The sequence below is a fragment of the Danio aesculapii genome, chromosome 5 (assembly GCF_903798145.1).
Source record: "Danio aesculapii chromosome 5, fDanAes4.1, whole genome shotgun sequence".
In the NCBI taxonomy this organism is placed as follows: Eukaryota; Metazoa; Chordata; class Actinopteri; order Cypriniformes; family Danionidae; genus Danio; species Danio aesculapii.
The window spans coordinates 27994311-28010323 of NC_079439.1; the positions used below are offsets into that span (position 1 = coordinate 27994311).

The 16013-nt window shown below is 37.6% G+C and overlaps 1 protein-coding gene across 4 annotated transcripts in view; it reads right to left on the reverse strand.

Moving 5' to 3' along the window:
- Window positions 1-15465, reverse strand: part of arvcfb (ARVCF delta catenin family member b) — a 430881-nt gene extending 415416 nt beyond the window's left edge. For 2 of the 4 annotated variants that reach the window (XM_056457811.1, XM_056457810.1), the window contains exon 1: window positions 15388-15464. The gene's annotated coding sequence lies outside the window, so the exon portion shown is untranslated. Of the gene's footprint in view, window positions 1-15387 lie in introns of all 4 variants that reach the window. The other 2 variants (XM_056457809.1, XM_056457813.1) reach the window with 2 other exon arrangements.
- Between the last annotated feature and the right edge of the window lie 548 nt (window positions 15466-16013).

The following is a 16013-nucleotide window of genomic DNA, read 5'->3' on the forward strand; positions in this document are numbered from 1 at the left end:
TTAGCTGTTTTTTTTTAAAGCATGACAGTAAAACACGAATGCGGTTATGAATGTATTTAAAATATGCTTGTTTGTTGTAAAAATTCATAATAATGACAAAAAAATAATAATAATTTGTGCATCTCCTTACGTCCTCGAGTAGCCATGCTGTCATTGTAGATGCTGTATTCTGGGAAATTGCCTTACCCCTTGCTTTCGAGTGTGGCCCTGAAAAATCTCAGTTTCAAGGACTATCTAGCCCTTCCCTTTAGCCCTAAGCCTTCAAGCTAAAGAGAATTGGGACGCCCCTATCCCTTCATGTGCATGTGCAAAACGAGGAGTAGGGGTAAGGGGAAGGGCTAAGGGGTAGAATTGGGATTGGGCCTAAAAGACCTGTAATGGGTAACAGACAAAGGACACATTCAAAACATGCAGTGTTAGTGGTCCTCCAGAAACGTGGTTGAGAAACACTGCTGTAGACTATAACCACAACAGAAAAAAAGCCTGTTTAGAGTGTCTAAACTTTCTTTAGTATTTCTAAAATACAAGTGGACATGAATGAAACATTTTTTTAATATATATTTCAAAATGACCTCTTTAGGAAAGCTAATGTTTGAAATGTATTCAAAATGCAGTCTTAGCTAATCCCCAGCATTTCTGGCATGGCTGCGGAGAGTTGGAGAGAGTGGCTTTGCAATGTTGAGCAGTGCTATTTCAGGGCACTGCTAATTAAACAAACCTTTGCAAAAAGACATTTCTCACATCATAATTGCATTCGGTGTACTCAAGGAGGAGGAGAAACCGGCCATAAATAATGATCAAACTCAAAAACATGAAAGTTAGTTTTTGACAAATTATTGGCCAGATTTGCAAAAGGCACACCGTTGGGAGCATTGAAAGGCGAACCACTCATCTCAACTCTGAGTGAAGATCCATTTCAGGCAGGGCAGAGATCAGGCATGCCGCACTGGGGCTCTGGGTCATGCTCCAACAAAGCTATCCAGATCATTAGGACATTCTTTTCCCACAGCCCTTCCTCTATCAGACACGGCAAAAAAAATCATTGGGGAAAAAAAAAAGACAAAAGCAGAAAAATCCATACCAACTCAGAGAATGGTGGCCCATAAAACTTTGCTTTTAGAGGTCAAAAAGTGGCCCATAATTATAAATAAAAGACTCTGCAAGCAAATATGCAAATATATCATTGTAATAGAGGATATTATTTGTGATATAGTGTTTTTGGATAATACAAATAAAGAAACTAGAAGTGCAAAAAAAAAACTGCTTTTTAAATCAATCCCAATATCTGTTTCCATCAAGTCCCAATGAAATCCAAATAAAGTTTTTTAGATGTTAGCATCGGTATGCTAGTCTTAATGATATATATATATATATATAAGCTAATGTGCTCCAAAAGAGTCACAAAATCGGCATTAAAAAGATATAAACATCCAAACTTAGAAGTTTCTCCATCTAATGGATCAACAACTGTTTTTCGACATCACCTCACACTTCAGTTTCTCATCAAATCTTATGACGAATGCTCTCTAGTATCTGACATGTCACACCCCTTCAAGATGTTATTGCTATATGCGCTTGAGCTCAACCACTTTCACTGGCAGAGCTATGATAAAAATGAAATGCTGTTGGCTGTTTTCTTAAAGGGGGAGGAGCTACTCTATGTCCAACCCCGTCTTTATGTTTCAGTTCAATCTACATCCCACATCACATTTTTGAGGGAAGTTTTCAAGCACATTTTGTCCCTAAAGCCAGTTCTAGTAATACTCCAGCATGTTCAATTCACAGTGTAGTAGTACACTGTTAACTTACACAAAAAATGGTTTCAATTTGAATTGGGGCTTAAATGGTAAATAAAGACATTGAAAAAATCTTTCTGCTATAATGACAGTTGTTTGTGTCGCTTCTCTGGTTGTAGTTAAAGCTGCATGTAATTTACAACATACTGTATAATTACATATTTTTACTCCAAACTTACCTCATAACTACAACTGAGTGTTCCATGATTCCATAGACGTGACTTCAGAGGAGATTTACTATAAATCACACCATGCTTCCTTGAGAAGATGTTAATTTGTTAATTAAAACTGTTAAATTTATTTAACATTCACAATATCTTTAAAGATACTGTATCAAGTTGACACTTGATTTGTGCTACTGATGTATAGAATTGTGTAAATAAATCACTAATCGTGATTCAAATTTTTGAGCAGGACGTTGGGATTATCAGTTATCATTATCATTATGATTTGTGGTTCATTCTGGGGCAATAAGATAAAGGAAAGTGAGTGAGTTTAACCAATATGGTTATCCCTAAAACAAACAATGATCATTTCCAACTTATCTGGAAATTTTTGCATAAATATGCCCTCTCTGGAGTCTTGCATACCCAGGTAAACTAGCATCAGCCATTTAGTTCCTGTCCCGAGGCACACATTGCAGTGTTTAACCTCCCTGGATGTTCCAGTGATTACAATTAAGCAGCTCTTATCCCTGCACATAATCAAGTCAGGGTTAATCCACACACACACACCATGACAATGACCGCAGGACAAGTCCCAGCAGCCGGCTTGGACGCTGTCATTGTTGGAACAGGGTCAAGCATGACAGGAAGCGTCCCTTCAGCCAACTAGGATGTGGAGCGAGTGACAGGAGAAGGGGTTGGGAAATAACTGGAAATTTCCACCAGATCACATTTTCATAAATCAAGCCCTTGTCCCGGCACAGTGCAGAGCAGAAGGGATTGGGAAAAGAGGATTAGTTGGGTACAGCCCAAACACAAGAGTTAAAATGTTATCCAATATCATTCATAAGAGAACGTGAGGACAGATGGATGATGACTTCACTGTGCAGGAGCAGAAATGGGAATCACGGGAAGTCTAAACTCACAGCGCTAGTATTCTTTTGAATAGAAAATATAAGTTCGTGGAAAATATCACATGACGCAATATTCTCTCGGTATTCGCATCAAGACATCACTGAGAGGAAATAAATTACATAAAGGGATTAATGTCAAACTCATCCAAAAATAGACAGATTAGACTTAATGTGTGTTCATTCATTCCTGTTTACTTTTGCACTACTGTTAGATAACTACTTCAGCTCAAATTTAGCCTTGTTTTAGCCAAAAGATCCATGTTTGAATGTCTATTATATGACTTTTAAACACAAAAACCTGCTTGCAGGGTAAGGGACACATCTTTCCGTTTGAAAAACACTCCTTTGCTTTGCTGTTGTAAATGAATCAACCATTTTGAATGAATCATTTGAATGAACAAGTGAGTCACTTATTAAGACATAGGCTGTTTCTCAATTGCAAGAACACAAAGAATGGACTTTTTTCGGTCAGATTTTAGGTCCAACTCCAATTAGACACACCTCAACTAGCTAATCAAGCTCTTACTAGGCTTTCTAGAAATATCCTTGCAGGTGTGTTGGGGCAAGTTGGAGCTAAAATCTGCAAAACACCGAACCTCCAGGACCGAGTTTGAAAATCCTGGCTTTGAAGAAAGAACTCAGAAGACCCCGGAAGAAAGAATGTATGCTGTGAAAAATTAACTGTACTTGAACTGCAGTTTGGCACTTTCACTTTCATTCACGAACATTTCCTGCATGCCCTCTGTGACAAACGAGATATTGGATGCAACTATGAACTGCTGGAAGAGTGTTGTTTTAATTAAAGTTCATACCGCATGCTGAATGGAAGAAAAAAAAAACCTCTGCATTTCACTATTCGGTAGGTGCAAAGAGTGTCAAATAGCCATGTGCGCGCGCGTGCGTGCGTACTTGCGTGTGCGTGCATGCGTGTGTTGTACTATCCTGTTGCAAAATGCTGCAAAAAGTCCTACATGACGGTAATAATTCGATTAAGGTGTTTACATGTCTGTAATGCACTTCAATAATGCAACTAAAATCGGCATACTCCACATGTCTTAATTCGATTTCTCTTTAGTTCGATTATGACCTTAATCTATTTTAATTTATAAAAGAAAAGAAAAAAAAGAAACGCTGTTTACATGGTTGACATGATCGCATTAAAATCAAATTATTGGTGTCCAAGTAAATGTAGTCATTAGCCCCTTTCACACATACAGACCTTTCCAAAGGTCTGTATGTGTAAAGAGGCCCCTTTTGGAAATACCGGTAAATTCGTTCCGCCTATTTTCCGGAAAGAGAAGTTGTACCATTATCGGTAATTTGCCGGAATGCTGCGCTATTCACGTCCACGCGGTTTATGGAAATAAAAGCCTTTGAATATTTTCCCAGACACATTTAACTGCTAGCAGTTAGTCAGATAACGTTTATATGTCCATCTTAATGCCAACAGTGTAAATAATTATCGATAAGATGCTTAGCCGTTGTTTGTTTACCTTCAAGCTATGCTTCCTTCGGTTACTTGATGAGTCGCTTGTGCCCTTGAAGCAGCCTGTGAGCGCCAGCACACACACATATCATCTACATTTCGACATGCAAAAGTATTGCTCTATTTGTTTTCATCTAAGTTGTTCACTATACTGATCCATCCACAGAGTTTGTAATGTAGTCAAATGTTTACAAATACAGGCCCAGCCGTTTAGAGCTCATTTCTGGTTAATGATATCAGAATTTATTGGTATTTTGGAATGGATGTGTGAATGGTCTTTTCCGGAAAAATTCCGTAACATCCTCGCCTGTGTGAACAGCGCTTTTTTTAATTTACCGGTAAAGTCGTTCCGGAAATTTTCCAGATATTTAGCGGTATCACTGTATAAAAGGGGTTAAAGTCATGTTCAACAAACCAGTCTGAGATTATTTGTGCTTTTTGACATGGTGCGTTATCCTGCTAGAAGTAGCCATCAGAAGATGGGTACACCGTAGTCATAAAGAAATGGACATGGTCAGCAACAATACTCCCCCACCCCATTAGACCACCACCACCAGCCTGAACTGTTGATACAAGGCAGGATGGATCCATGCTTTTGTGTTGTTGACGCCAAATTCTGACCCTACCATCTGAATGTTGCAGCATAAATAGAGACTCATCAGACCAGGTAACATTTTTATAATCTTCTATTGTTCAATTTTGGAGAGTCTGAGAAAATTGTAGCCTCAGTTTCCTGTTCTTAGCAAACAGGAGTGGCACCCAGTGTGGTCTTCTGTAGCCTTTCTAACAGCTTAAACCAGTCTGGCCATTCTCCTCTGACCTCTGGCATCAACAAGGCAATTGTACCTACAGAACTGCCACTCGCTGGATATTTACTTTTTCTGACCATTCTCTGTAAACCCTAGAGATGGTTGTGCGTGAAAAATTCCAGTAGATCAGCAGTTTCTGAAATACCCAGACAGCGTGCCATGTTTAAAGTCACTTAAATCACCTTTCTTCCCCATTCTGATGCTTGATTTGAACTGCAGCAGATCATCTTGACCATGTCTACATGCCTAAATGCAATGAGATGACTGGCTGATTAGAAATTTGCGGTAATGAGCAGTTGGACAGGTGTACCTAATAAAATGACCGGTGAGTTTATATAATGTTCCTGTAATATCCTGAAGGGACTGATTTATCCAAAATAAAACCAAACCAGCACAAAAAAGACACTTGTTGAAAAATATTGTTTAATTATCATTATCCAAAAAAAAACAGACTTTCAATATCAATATCACATACTCTTACTGAAGTGAATTTTTAAAATATATTTTCTGAATATAATTTTTAGAAATAATTCTAAATATTCTAAATAGCTGTATTGCTCTATGACTATATGACCAAAAAACAACAAAATCATCTACACAGTTGTTGACCTGCTGGCATTCAAAGCTAAAACTGATGCACTGTGATGCTGATGACATTTAAAAAAACATCTTAAAACAGCCTACCACTGACCAATGCATAAGTAATTTAGTGAAAACTCTCAAGCTGGAGATGCAGAAGCAAAATTTATGCCCGCACCATTCCTCAACTTGAAGTGGGTGTGACATTTCATAGACCTTCTCAATCAAACCAAACAGTCCCACAGCAGCACAAACAAAAGAAACGTGTGCTCAACATACTAATTTCCTGCTCCCTGAAAATAAAAACCAACCCTTTTGCATGGTTTATGAGTTGATGAACATAGATTAATGATATTTAGAGCAATGAAACATCAAGTCTCTGCTCTGAAATGCCACGAAAAAATCTATTTGGTAGGACGGATTATTCAAAGCAGGTGCCACAAACTGTGCCAAGGGGAGTCAGTATCACCCAGTCGTGGATTTTTGCAGCATACCAAATGGCCTGTGAGAGACGAAGCAAGCAGCGCTATCAAGCAGGTGTTTGGCCATAAAGACCCATTCACTCTCACAGGGAAACCTCTCACTGTTTCTTCTTTTCATCCTATCGGCATTTTACTCAAACGTGGTCAAACAAACTGACGAAACAATTTACTGTTATCCTGCCGCGCCATGGTGTACATAACTACATAACAATGTAGTCGCTATTGGGTACGGCTATTGTCAAAGCAAAGATGACAGCATTTTCCATAACAGCTACAAACAGTGAACACAATTTGATATCACAACAAACTGAGGCAGGGCAACATACGGCCAAAATATCAGTATAGTCATATTTCTTTCCATACCGTACAATATTAATATTTATGTTACCATTTATAGAGAAGGAAACACCTTTTAGATTCTTTTTAAACTAGCGTCATGAAATTTTATTTAAATTTTCACAAAATTATGTGTTTTCCATTCTATTCTATCTGGATTCTGTGTTTTATAGTTTATTATAAATAAAGAGGCAGGGTGGCACGGTGGCTCAGTGGTTAGCACTGTCGCTGCACAGCAAGAAGGTCACTGGTTCGAGTCCCAGCTGGGCCAGTTGGCATTTCTGTGTGGAGCTTGCATGTCCTCCTCGTGTTCACGTGGGCTTCCTCAGGGTGCTTCGGTTTCCCTCACAGTTCAAAGACATGTGGTACAGGTTGGGTAAACAAAATTGGCCGTAGTGTATGAGTGTGTGTGTGAATGCAAGAGTGTATGGTTTCCCAGTACTGGGTTGTTGCTGGAAGGGCATCCAATGCGTAAAACATATGCTGAAATAATTGCCGGTTCATTCCACTGTGGCGATCCCTGATAGATAAGGGACTAAGCCGAAGGAAAGTTAATGAATGAAATATAGAGAAGTGATGCATTAACATTATTATGACTACTTCAAGAAGCAGATTGTGTGAAAACACCTCAAGCGTCATGTGTGTTTGAGTTTGTATACACAACTATGCCATTCATTTCGACAGACATGCAGACTTAATAACATCACAAAATGACTGGCTGTTGTAGCATTTTATCTGAGTGTATGATATGCTGCTAGGTAAATCTATATCAAGTAGAAGATTGTATAAAGTTTGTTATGGTTGGTTGGGCGAATACTCAAAATGAAATCGTAAACATGATAAAGTAAATCTGTGATTGTCATGCACATCTTATCAGGGAAGCACAGCTGTGTGATCAGCATTAAACAACCAACAAAAGCCAGAGGGCGATCTTGTGCAAAAACTACCAAGATGAAGAAACCTAGTTTAGTCCTATTAGCACTACAATAATCACACAACTATCTCACAGAAAGATTTTTTTCAAACATTCGACTGAAGTAATTATACAGTGCTCCGCATATATGAGTACACCCCTTACAAATCTCATTTCAATTATTTTCAACAGGATGCTTTACAATATTATTTTTGTGTATTTACATTAGATTAGTCGGTGTGAAGCCAAATCTGGAGCTAATCTATCAATCTATTTTACGATAATGATCCAAATATTAGTAGCCTAAATTTATATTCAGGGAAATTTTTTATTTTTTTTTTAATCAAGAGGAACAACAAAAAAAAATTTGTAAAATTTTGTAGTTTGTCATATTTTTTTCCAATATTTTGCATAAATTTAAATGTATTATATTTCTATTTCTAAAGGTGTTTGGTGACTAAAATATTATTTTAATAAATGTAACTGTTTAACAAATCGATTTTGTTCAAAAGCACCAAATATATTACCGATATTCACTGAGAAATGGATAAAAATATTCATTTTTAAAATGTGGTGTACACACTTGTTGCGCACTGTATATGTTATTGTCATGTGCATATTCAGATGCAGCACCATTTGCTACATAGAGTCATAGTTCACTGACAAGCTATGCAAATATCTGTTATTTTGACATAATGATTTCTAGATTTCATTACCCTCTGTTTTAGTTTTGACTGCGATTTTGCATAGCATATCAGTGTGCTACAGCTCTGTTTAGTAGGACAAATGCTGCTACATCTGAAAGCATGTGCTGGAGCTACACTAGAACTGGCTTTACTGACAAAATGTGCATAAAAATCACCTTTAATTAACTGTCTAGCCCTGAAGCTTTTTATCAACACTGTTATCAACCAACTTTCCTTATTAAATATTGTCATACAGCTTAATCGCAAAAAAAAAACATTATTAATTGGCTTTGTTCAAATAGGCAGATTATTTTACACATTTAATTTAAAAGCAGAGAATGTCTGCTAAAAAAAAACACTGTTCGAATAATGATGTGATAAGATTAATTTAAAATTCATCAAACTTATATAGAAAGAAATTCAATTCAAACTATTTGTAGATTTCAACAGTCAAAGTGTGCAATATTATTGTCCAGGATTGAATACACTCATTTTTTACTCACTATACATTATACAACACTCGCTCACTATGTAGTGAATGAATCAAGTCAGCGTTTTTCAACACAGTATATACACATGAATGTGCATCTCGTTAGTTCAGCATTGTGTCGAGATGTCATAATAAGCATAAACTCCTTTCCCACAGCGACAGCAAATCTCTTGCACTGCACTGATGCTTACATCATTACTATAGCAACCAATGCAGATATGGTGGATATAAACCACACTTTCCGAGCAAACAGATCAGGTCGCATGTAAAATGACAGTGTGTGGAAACAAACTAAAGATTGGATTTTGAAAACCAAACTGATTTTGTGTGTGGTGGTGCAAACAGAGCGTTATATGAGCATACAACAGAGACTCAGGCCTGAAATGAGATTCAGTAATAGAAAAGCTTACATAATGAAGACACTTCATTAACATATGAAATGAGTTCAAGGCAGGAGCTTACATTCCACAGATATTGTTCCAAAGATCTGAAAAAAAAAAAAAACTAAAAGAGTCAAGGCTAACACAATGATGGAAAAGAAACCGCAAGAGAATAAGACAATCTTTCGTGTCTACCCATCAAAGAAGAGCTCAGTCTTCCAAAATTCACAATGTTTACCATATTCTAAAGTGAGAAATTAAAAATGTATCAATAAAGCTCTTTTATGAAGAGTTTCCTCACACAGTCCCTCTAATTTGACACCAAAAACGCAACTGACCACCACACGAAATAAAATAGATACTAAGTTAGCAATTAATTTGCTTCACTGCATGTGTTGAAGCAACACAATCTTTTTCCATGAATAAATTTTCACCTCATAAAAATATAATAAATACATAAATCTATAAATCCATCTAATTGAAGTTAAATTAACTCTTTGTCACTGCCTTCCTTTCAGTCAAGTTGTATGTCTGTGGTGGTCTAAATCAGTGGTCCCCAACCTTTTAATCACTGCAGACCGGTCAACGCTTGAAAATTTTACAGTAGCCCGGGGAGAGGGGGGTGGATAATTCTACAAAGATTGCTAGGCAACTATCAACAATTTTCCCAAGAGATGACAAGCTGACAAAACATTGCTGCAACTCTGATCCAAGTTTTATTTATGGAGAAAATTAAGCACTGCAGTGTTTTGGGTGTTCTGTGTTTGTCTGAGGTTATTAGTCTACCGAAATGTGTATATTCCTTTCAAACTATGAAGCTGCTTGGTCAGTTTGTCACGTGACTCAGGTGTGCTCGCAGCATTCAGAAAGATGTTTTCAACTGATGCCACATTGCTCCGCTTGTGCGCATCGCTCCCAAAATGTGCGCGCAAGCCGCGTGCCTTCATTGGAAATAACTTGAGCATGGAAAAGACGTGATATGTGAACAGCCTTTAAAGCCGCCGTCATTTGCGATCTCCAGCAGTTGACCTTTTAGCACAGACATGCTGGATTCATTTGTTGACAAATGGTTGCGGATCTATTCCTTGGTAGTTCGTGGGTTCTTCACTGGGCCATATTCCCTACACAAAGAAACTTTCCAAAGGCGTCTTTTTTTGCTAGTTTGTGGGTTAAATTTTGGTGCTCAAGTGATCAATATATAACCGAGAGAATACGGTTATTGTTCAAATTAAAAGATTTTTCAAAATAAAAGATTGTTCAGACTAATAAATATAATAAAGATAATAAATAAAACGGTAATAATTAATGATTTCTTGTAGGCCTGGTACCAATCGATCCACAGACCGGTACCGGTCTGTATATATTTCAATTTGCTAACCTGGCTTGCATAGCTTCAATGTAATTTTTTTTTGCATTCTTCCCATAGTAACAATATAACTTTTTTAAGATAGTCATCATCTTTAAATAATCTTTGAAAAGAGGACTTGATATGAAGCAATGAGCTTCTCCACAACGTTGTCTGTAGCTTTAAATTGAGCGAGCTCTGTGTTTCAATGTATTCTCGTTGGCTGTCATTTATTACCAGGAAACCAATGCGCTTGTTAAGTCTGACGTATGGAATACAGTTTCCGGGTCCAAGCCGCTACTCATTTGAATTGAGGAAATATTCATTTATGATTACTTTTAATCATATCACACATTAAATTGAATTTTACATAAAATCATCTTGTACACTACAGTCTATGGATTTGCTGCATCACAGACACCAATATTTTAACAATTTATAAAAAAATTTATCACTTTCTGGCCATCAGATATTAGGCATGGGCATATATATTGTGATCATGATTTAGTACATGTGTTGTATTACATCACCTTTTAAACATTTATTATTACCATTTTTTGATTCATACAGTCTGATGCACTTGGACCTGGAAGCCACTTCGTGTGACGTCACATTTAACAAGTGGATAATTCTGAAAGTGATTCAAAACTATATAGTTTCTCTACATCTTTATCATTGTAGCAGTGGTCTGAACTCTGCAGTTGTTTTTATTTTAGAACTCTTATGTTTATCGTTATCTTTATAGTTATCGTGAACGGCCCTTAAGAATGTTAAAATAGTGACCCAATCCCAATACTCATGTTCCAATAAAGCAATATAATGGATTGAACACTTGATCCCTAAAGCAGCACTTTAAGTAGAGTGTCAGATTGAGAGTATACACTCCTTATGATTTGCAATCCAACATAAGATGAACGAATCACAGATGAAGTCCACTTCACAGGGAGTTACCACCCAATGAGAACGTATCCTGAGGCTCATCTTGTCTTCTATGTACAAGAGCCCTTTTTGCAGACTCAAGCTCAGCTCTGTCAGCTCTCATCGTTTTGACTGAAGCAACATCACAACATGATGAACTGCAAAATGCTGAGGAGCAATAAAAACACAAGCATATGCTCCCCACTGGCCTGCTTTGCAACACTTTTGTTGTTTTATGAATCCATATAAAAGCGCAAAAGTCTCTCCCTTCTGATGAAAGAAGCAACAAAATGCCTTTGACAGCACTCATCCTTGAATCACATTAAAAAGTTTTGGAAAACATGCACAATATATATTTAATTATAAAATGGAACAAAGGGTAGCTCTTTGCATAGAGCTGAAATTCTCCTGACAAGCAAAGCTGCTCAATGTGCCATGAATGACAGCGCGGCCTAATTTAACAAGCTCCCCATCTCAACTGGGGTATAAGAGTTTTTAAAGAACTAAAATAGATCGCTGAATTGTTTTAACATGTCATCAATATGACATTATTTTCCCCAATGAAACGGAACATGAAGCTAGTTAAAGGAAATTTATATTTTATGAGTCCCCATTAAAGTCAAGTTGAGTGTATTAAAGGGGGTATGTAGAGTTCATAAACTTATGTTATTCACAAAACTGGTGACATTTAAGTAAACTGTGAACTGCAGCCAGGTGTAAAAAGATCTAAAAAATACCTGTGCAGAAACATGCCGCTATTGAACATGTTCAAATGTAGTGATGACATTAGCTTTTTTCCCTCCTCCTGTTTTTATGCACATTTTGGAATATTGCTTTTTTTTTTATGGAAACACAACGATAAAGTGTGAAAATCTGTATAAAAATGTATGCGTACAATTGAGTTGGATAAACTCTTTATCCGAGCATCATAGCAGCACAGAGGGTAGCACACCTCACAGCAAGAAGGTCGCTGGTTTGAGTCAGTTGGCATTTCTGTGGAGTTTGCATGTTCTCCCCGTGTACGCATGGGTTTCCTCCGGGTGCTCCGGTTTCCCCCACAGTCCAAACACATGCCTATAAATGAATTGAATAAGCTAAATTGGCCGTAGTGTATGTGTGCGAATGCAAGAGTATATGGGTGTTTCCCAGTGTTGGGTTACAGCAGATTAATAAAGGGACAAAGTCGAAAAGAAAATGAATGAATGAATAAATACAATTTTTATCTGATAAAAAGGTGCATAAACTGATGGAAAGTTGGAAATACATTTATAGTAACAAATAAATTACTGCATAGATATCAAAAAGGCATGTGATTTTGACTTTTAACAAAATGGGCATAATGGGATGGAATTAATGAACAAACCAGTTAACCGGCCACATTGTGAAACATCTGAAATGTTGTTTTGGTCATTCTAAAATCCCTCAGTCAATGTCTGTCATCAAAGTGTTTCTGTATATTACCTCCCAGAACGGTTGAGTAGCTGTGCTCACAAAGCTCAAAAAATGCCTCCAAAAGCCACTGCATGTTCATTGGTTGTCTTTGTTTTTTTTAATTTAATATATAAGAAAAAAGACCCATGTTGGCTTCTCCTATTGCAGCAAATTCAGTTTTTTTCTTTTGATATTTGGCACCAGTTTATCAGGAGGTGATGATTTGGTTCTCTTTGACTCATTGGATGAAAATGGTGCTCTTTTTTTTGCAATTGGCTGCTGTATAAAAAAGGGCTATTTGCATAAAGCGATCTGACTGGCTGACACTGGCTGTCAATGCCTGAAAAGATGAGAAATTCCCAACTGTGTGTTCACACCGAAGGCGGCGAGAGCATCAAACTTCGCTCTGCCCGCCCTGGTGACAACGCTGCCTTCACAGCTCCAACGGCGAGTGGTCAAAAATTTGCTACATTGATCTCATCTTTAAAGGGGCCGTTGCAGCAAATCACTTACACTGCGCATAAAAACATGCTTTCTAGTGTGAAAATGGTGTGCACCTTTAATTAAATTCTTTTAACTATAGAAGAGCAAGCTGTTCCATGTGGTGTGGCTTTGCTCCACTTACCCAATATGTCCATATGTCTGAAATATTCTGAAGCAGCAATACGGTTTTGTACTGTCGTTATAGTTAGCATGAGTTTCCCGAACAAGAATGTTTCTAGAAAGCCTAGAAAGAGCTTGATTAGCTAGCCCAGGTGTATCTGATTGGGGTTTGATCTAGACTTTGCAGGACACCAGCCCTCCACGACCGAGTTTAGGGGTTTAAGCATGAATTCAATTAAAAGACTTTAAAATTTTACTTCCATGAGGAGACAGCAGCTGAGCACTGTTGTGTACATACATCCATAGAAAATACTTTCTTTGTATTTTAAAGACGTGATATAACAAAATTCGATTTGATGCAGTGCTCCTTGTCCGTGTCTGACTTACTTCTAATTTTGTCTCACTGAAGCAGTGTATTTTGAACAAGGCAGATCTAAAATGCAGGTGTGTCCATAAAAGACCCAATGGCAAATGGAACCCTAAACCCCTTTGTTTCAGTCCACATTATTTCATGACAGAATGTCACAACTGTTTTCCAGTAGTCTGCTCAACAGTCAACTCAGTGCACTCTCAGCAGGTACATGCTTCAAGGGGGTATATTGGCAATGAAGGGGATGGCCATGATGAACAAGACACCCTACAGTCCCGTAGACTTGCACACTGATCCACTGTGCATCCACAGGACTCCATGTGCAAATGAAGTGGGATTAGGCCAGAGGCGCATTACACAATCTTGCTGCCTGTAGTAAGTCATTCTGGTACTGTTACATGAATGCTATAAATCTGAACCTACTACTCGCCCCACATTCTGTTTTATTCCACCCACTGTATAGTATGAAAGAAAGCATATTCATACACAAGGGTATGAAGTCAAAGGTATGCAGCGTAAAATATTTGGCTTACTTTCAGTGTTGAGCAACATCTACCAAACTAATTAAACAGCTCTTACCTCTTTAACATTCAAGTCGCAGAAACTTTCAAACTGTGTTAAGATTCAGGGTCTACACTTCACACTTTACAAAACAAGCTGTTATCAAAACAGGTCGCGAGAATGCAGCAAGCTGTTTTCGTCCAATCAGCATTATTGGTCTTATGAATATGCAAATATGGGTGTTCTTTATTGTTTACAAATGTACAACCATCACTTAAGAATGGTATGAACCCCATGATTTATGGTTAAATTCACTCAAAAAAATATATAATGTACGAATTTAATATATATATATATATATATATTTGGTAAATACCAGCATCAACACATTTTTAAAAACAGTAAAGTCGACCTATTGGGATTCAGTGAGATCTGTACATTCAATCATTACAATCAATCAAGATGGTCCCCAAAGAAAACACTTGTCCAGACAAGTCAGGCATTAAAATACAAGCAGTTAGGCTATATAAAAAAAGACTGTAACCAAGACCAACTCTTCCAGTAACGTTACTATGGTATATTTGCTACAACTGAAATCGAGCCATATGCACTAACACCAGTAACCCTCTTTCTGACAGATGTCGAAGCCTCCAGCTGTATTTTAAATGGTCATTTCAGTTATCATGAGCAAATCAGAACCACTTTGTGCTTATTTGCACGCATTATACCAAACAATCCCACAAATTCGCAGACATGGGTGTGAAAACACTGATAAACGCCTCCTCGTGCATAACCAAAAGCGATCAAATCACGGTCAAATTAAAAGGCTGCGTTTCACGAGCGCGCGTGTTACTATCAAGCATGACGCGCTGCCTGAAAACACTGTAGATCATTAACAATCGTAGCCAAGTGATACATCTTTAAATGCTTGAAAGTAAACTATCACAACGAGATATCAACAAACGCACTAGAGCACAAATGTATCTGTACTGGGAGCCGAGCAAATGCACTCAATTGATAGACAGTAAATACGCGAATCTCTCGATCAGCTGAGGTGCGCGTACACGCGAATGCAGCAATAGTACACATACAGCCTTTTGGGTTTGTGAAGTAAGTTTCTAAATTTCGAGTTTAAATCATCGTAAATAGAAGATATAGCGGCATAGAAGACTGAATAAGCTTACCTGTCTTCTCTCTGTGAGTGAGTTGTAGGGACAGCATCAGCAGCGGCGGCGGCGCGCTCGTTCAACTTGTCAACAGTAACAGCGGATGATTCCACGATTAGCTTCATTCATCTCCGCGGGAAAACTCACTTCTTACTTCTTCGAATCAGCTTTGTGATCATTCAAACGAAATGTTGCGGTTTAAACGTAAATAACGGACTTTGAGAAATGCCACAATGCTTTCCATCGACACAACAAAAACCCTCTCGGTGTTATTATTGGACTCTTCCGAGGGTGGCTGTGCACACTACTACAAGTGCGCTGAGAGAGCTACATCTCTGTGATGCTGCTGCTGCTGCTGAGTCTACAGAGAAATAGAGTCATTGTGTTATGAAGGACTGAAAATGCAAAGAGAGATTAAATAAATGACTGGAATGCCAATGAAAAATAATATAAATTAAATCGTTGTTAAAATAAGGCAAACTCTTTTTTTTACAAAGCTGCGGGTTAATAATGTTGTAAATAAAGTACATTTTACTGTACAGATTGTTTGTTTTATCTCTCAAGTCTATGGAGGACGAAACCTGCAAAACAATAAATAAATAAATATGCAAATTAATTATTTTATTAATTAATCCTAAAATGCC